This window comes from Thermobia domestica, chromosome 3 (genome assembly GCF_964235325.1).
Source record: "Thermobia domestica chromosome 3, izTheDome1.hap1.1, whole genome shotgun sequence".
Taxonomy (NCBI): Eukaryota; Metazoa; Arthropoda; class Insecta; order Zygentoma; family Lepismatidae; genus Thermobia; species Thermobia domestica.
Window position 1 is genome coordinate 152922640 of NC_137456.1, and position 6000 is coordinate 152928639.

A 6000-nucleotide genomic window follows, 5' to 3' on the forward strand; every position below is an offset into this window, starting at 1 on the left:
TTAGACTTCTTTCTCTGCGGAACTTTGAAGAACACTGTCTACGCGATAAAACCCTTATTTTGGACGCCATGAGAGAGGTGATTAAGACTGCCTATGAATTCACTCCAATGGAAACTATATCATATGTTTGTCGATATGGTTCACAGCGATGTCGACGTTGTATTGCTGCCAATGGAAGACATTTTGAACATATTCCACACTAGAACATCACCAGTAATATTCTGAACATGTTTTTGACTTTTAAAAAAATCATATCTTGTTTATTTTGGTTCGACTTATTCAAGTTCAAAGTCTAAAGCCCTTTATGGAATACCCTGCACATCTTAATGATCATTCATACATCTACATATACAGAAAATACTATTGATTCCAATAAATCACTTACATTCGTGTTCCGTGATTAGGGTTTGTGATGTATGAACAAAACATCTTCTAGATGGTTGAGATATGAGGAAATATCATCATTAAATTCAAACAATTTGTCGCATTTTATTTTTCAATTTATTTTATTGTATTTATTCAATTATTTGTTTAAACCATTTAAAAAAAACACCTGGTTTAAACCAGGCAACTATGCCCCAAAATTATTTCAAAAATGGATCCTCTTTCTGGAGAATATAAATATTCTGTAATTTCACTGGTTAATATTTCACTGTCTATTGAATTAGGTTGGGTGCTGGAGTAGTTTCGGTTCACCATACTTAGAAGATTTACAGATAAGATTGAATACTTTGCATGAAAAGACATGTACATTAGGAACAATTTTCTGCAGGCGACAAAATAAATACAAAATAACAGAGCTAAGAGCTGTGTTTTAGGTTTACAAGTGTAGGGTTACTAGTATAAAATAATTACAAGTGCTTTACGACAGATAAAATACGTGAGTGCATATGAAAAATTACTCTATTAGATGCTATTTCCACCGGCTGTATATTTCTGCATACTGTACAGAAACTGTATTTTATGTTTACGCATTCCGAGTACGAAAGCATGACAAATGCTATTGAAATTCATTTCATTGCCAAAACGAACTTCTTTTCACTACCATATTATATGTACACTCACAATCGCTGACGCGCCTGCTCCCTTCGGACGTACTTTCGCACTAATACGCGGCCCCACCAGCTTCGCCCTACCCTGACTCAGTTAGATGACACTTGTACCTTTTAGTGGCCACCCAGCACATATTGGTTTGTGTTTTTCCAATGTACTTTTTATGCCATACATTCGGAAGTCGTATTTACACGCAAATCGTAAAAGAATTGTAATTTCTCAATAAATACTTCTGGTAGTCGCCTTGAATTTTATTTATGCCAAGTGAGATATTTTCAAATCTCTCATAGTAAAAGAATTATATATTCTCAACAATTATTTTGTGATGCACCAAAAGTAAACCTACAAATTAGGTTGTTTCGATTCAGTGGTCAGATTAGTATGATTTGTTTGACATGATTCTACAGTAAAGGTTCTAGAATGCTGCTCCACACATATAAGTGAAGGTGCGTTAGTAGCTAGGTTGATTACTTTAATATGGCTCAATGAAGATGCAGACCACTGTTTTAGAAACCTATCGATTCTACACGCACTCTAATCACTTGTAACGATTCAGAGAATCGGAACATTGAATCGTGTTTGTCAAAACTACAAATGTTCCGAGTTTTCTTACATGGCTCATACAACGGAGGAGTATCAGTGCTAACCTAGTACTAAGAGGTTAAGATGAACCGTGTTATTAAGGCTTACAATTGTATAATCAGCACACCCATTAAAATGCTATTATTCTGTGTATGGAACTGATCGGAAAGGCTGATTGTTGCTTAGTTACGATTGAAAGTACAAGTTCCGATTATTAAATTAAAAGTGAATGCTGAAGCCAAAAATCACAGATCTGACGTTCATCAGCGTCGAACAACGAGCACCTTTAAGAAAGGTATTTTCGAACAAGATATAACTTTCCGCCTTTGATAACTATCTTCTAAACTAGTACCGAAATGAACACCTAAGGCTATTTTTTCTGTGAATCACTAGAAACACAACAATTCAGAGAAGCAGAACAATATCTGTACCATGATTTAAAATGTTCTTGAAGCTGACTGTGCTAAAACTGAGTTCAACAATCAATCTATTCAAGTACGCCATCGTTTAACAGTAATCTTCAACAGTAACAAAGATTCTTCTGAAATTTCAAAATCACAATAGCTTATGCAAAATTCGTACAAACTAAATTCGTATAAATGAGAATTTGCTACTTGAAGTGTTGTGAATACGAACGGAGTAGAAATGTTGCGCTTCATTAAGTACGTTTATGATAGCTAGCCTTCAAAGGTTACGCCTTAAATTCCAGCCTTTATATATAGTGAATACTTTCTGCAAACTCACACAACACAACGAAGATTTGTTATAAGAATAACTCACGTTTTCCCCTACACAATGAACTATCAAACTTTTTGAAATTTTTAAACAGAATCTACTTCAGTGATTACAATTCAGTTATTCAGTAATAACATACTATTATGTACTACGAACCTCGCCAAAATATGTATGCATATAGTATTCAAATTATTGCACAGCTTCGTATTTCATCAAGGTCACAGTTGGTCTACGTCCTTTGTTTTCAAATTACTATTGTGATCATGATGCAACACTGAAATATTACGCATTAGTCCATTTTGTTTTGTTTATAGCCTTTGCTTGTATTGCGTCTTTGTTATGGAGTGACACTAATATACAAACCACAATATTCACGTATGTATTAGTTTACACAAGATACACGCCCTTTGATGTAACTTGAAGCACTAGGAAATCATATTTCTTACCTTTATTTTACTCCTCAATCAGCTGATCAAGAACTCTTTGTCAACTTCCTTCCCAGTACCTTGTTTGTTTTCATCTGTAATGCTTAACCTAACCACAAGAGTCGCTGCTGTCGTCGTGATTTCTACGTCACCCCCTGCATCAAAGGATAGCAGAAGGTGAATGGCTTCGCTTAACCAGCCAATACAAAGCTAATGAGATTCTATCTCTTTGTTTTTATCAATTACAAATTATCATAAACAATGTTGAAATGGAAACGTAACCTATTTTTGTAAAGGTAATTTGATGTACAGTCACCAGCAGACTTTTCTCCAAACAATCTAAATTAGCATGGGGGGTTTGAAATGTATATACATTTTAATGAATAGTATAATAATATACTGATGAAAAATGTGAAACTCAGGGCCGTAACTTGTGGGGGATAGAGGGCAACTCCCCCAGAGAGCCGCCGTACGTGGGAGCCACTTTAAGACAAAATTTTCTTACTCCATATACGATATGAACATAAAATTGTAAATGAGGTATAAAACAGATTCACTACATTACATAAACAAAACAGCACACAAAAGGTAAATAAAACAAAAGTAAGTTGTGGGCCCATTTAAGTAAAAAAGAAAAAAAAGAAAAAAGGCTACTATTAGGGGCTCTAGAAATAATATTTAATCGTATGGGTTTGAGATTTGTCAATACTGTCCACTTAATTAATTTGTCATATATGGAACGGGAGCCTACAAAGAGTAAGAGAAAGATAGAAAGAAGAGGCTTATTTTCGAATTTTGTGGAAGAGCCCAAAACAACTTTTCTTAGGGGGCCCAAATATTAATGCTTGCCCCCAAGAAACAAAAACTAAGTTATGGCGGTGGTGAAACTCTATGTATCAGAAGTCTTGCCCCAGTAAGCAAAACCTGGAATTACGTTACTGATTTTTTTATGTGTTTCTCTTCCTATAACTTATATACGAAACTCATGCTCTGCTCTGTCGCCGCAGAGCCAGTCAGACTTTCATGTACTCCTGCGATACCACCTTAAACATCTTATTTCACTACATAGAGATGAGCTGAATTGTAGGAGAGACATAAACCTATCTCATTCTTTATAGTCATATGGTTATATATATATATATATATATATATATATATATATATATATATATATATATATATATATATATATATATATATATATATATATCGATTCTGAATAATCTTGAAAACTTCTACATTTTTTGTTGACATAAGAAATCTTTTAGTAAATTGCTTCTACAAGATGTAGCTTAAAATGTGTTCATGGAAAGAAACTAACCAGATGTAACTGCTAAGAACTCCAGATACTCATAATATTAAGTAAGTAATGCAGGGGCGGACTGACAACCATAGGGCCCACCCTGCTAAACTGAAATGAGGGCCCACTGTATAAACATGTAAAAAAATGTACGTGGCATTCTTCATATGTATTACATATAAAAGTCCATTTTCGAACCCATAAATAGTATCCCATATATTCATACAAAAGCAAAACATTAATTACAAAAAATCTGAAGTAGGAACATTTTAATAGTAACTCATACAGTGTGTAATTGGCATTATCATTTTTTATTGTAAACACACACAATACCGGAATTGGTGCTTTCAGTTATTTATATAGTGCTATTGTTTTTTTATGTAATGAATTTAAACCATTTATTTAAACTAATGAGTGTCATGTTTTAGAAAACCCAAAATATATACATGTGCAATAAGTAAAAACTAATCTCAAGTCAACTCTGAAACACTAAATAATTAAAGCACTGATAGAAATAATGTAAGTTTCTTTCCTCATATATCTGTTCTAATATCAAATTGGATATAGACATTTGGAAAACGTTAATTAATTTTGAGGCAATTTTTATTGCGTTTTCATGTAAAATAACATATCTGAAACTTTTTTTTAAAGTTACCAAACCTGCAACCACCCTACTTGAGAAAGATCCGTATTTTGTCATAGCTGACCTGGGGCTCCCCTCCCCCTTGATACGTAAAAAAATACCACTTACTTCAGTCGGGAGTCTGCTCGCGAATGTGCCGCAATCTCTCTCTGTACCTGTCTTTTTGGCGAGAAGAAAATGTTGTAACCCACATACACAAACTCGTCTAAATATTGCTGTATAATCTCGAGAAAGTATGCCCCGCTCTTAGCAGACAATCCCCCCCTTCCAAGCGTGTCAGGTGAGACAACAGACATGGTGCCAGTGTTGGGAACTTGAAAAAGCTGTAACTTTTTGGCCTCAATGCAACACAAAGAATGCGATTGGAGGTAAATTTGCGATAGATTTCGAAACGCAAGATTTTCCTTGACATAAGTAACTCATAATATCACATCTTCATGTCGCAGAAAGATTAGATATCGTCTATCGTCTAGTGTAGTTTGCCCATTCCTCGGCTGGCCGCAACCTCTCTTTCCGTATGAATACCTACTTTGCACATCACAAATAATTTTTACATTTTACTACACTTTTATTTTAAATTAACTTTAAATAACTAAAGGGAAGTTAACATTTACACGATATACACACTGATATGACTGACAGCATAAGTGCTCAGCACTTTTAGAAGTTACGCCAACGCTTACTGAGCCCAGTGCCGGCAGCTAGTGCTCTCAAATGGGTCAGGTCAGGCTTCATCGGGTCAGGGCTGCTCTAGCCACGGGTCGGCTCGCGTCAACTTTTTTATGCGTCGTTTCGGCTAAAACCTATTCGGGTCATGAGTCGGGTCGGGTCGACGTTCAACTCGACCCGAGGATTTAGCCGAAACGGCGCATAAGAAAGTTGACCCGAGCCGACCCGTGGCTAGAGCAGCCCTGACTCTAGCGTAGGTGACCTGACCCGACCCGTGTCTCAAGCAGGCTTGACACGACCCCTGACCTATGAAAGCCTGATCTGACCCGTTTGAAAGCACTACGCGGCAGCAAACAGTTCAGTTAATTTCGTGTTCGCCTGTTAAAATTTTGTAATTTCAAGTAAAAATAGCCATAAAAGATAAGCTACAATTAACTGAAATCATCCGAAGACGTGGTGTATACATTATAATTTCTAAACACGTTAGACAGAAAAAAAAATACCTGGCAACTGTCCTGCAGTACTCGAATGAGTCACATCACGCTCATTTGTTTCTGGGGACTCCACAGATTCAAATAGCCTACGTTGTTTTG

At 35.7% G+C, this 6000-nt stretch overlaps 1 protein-coding gene across 4 annotated transcripts in view; it reads right to left on the reverse strand.

The window, feature by feature from the left end:
* rudhira (breast carcinoma-amplified sequence 3 protein rudhira) overlaps window positions 1–2955 on the reverse strand; it is a 121237-nt gene extending 118282 nt beyond the window's left edge. For 3 of the 4 annotated variants that reach the window (XM_081751903.1, XM_081751902.1, XM_081751900.1), the window contains exon 1: window positions 2817–2955. The gene's annotated coding sequence lies outside the window, so the exon portion shown is untranslated. Of the gene's footprint in view, window positions 1–2526; window positions 2654–2816 lie in introns of those variants that run through there. The other variant, XM_081751901.1, reaches the window with a different exon arrangement.
* Between the last annotated feature and the right edge of the window lie 3045 nt (window positions 2956–6000).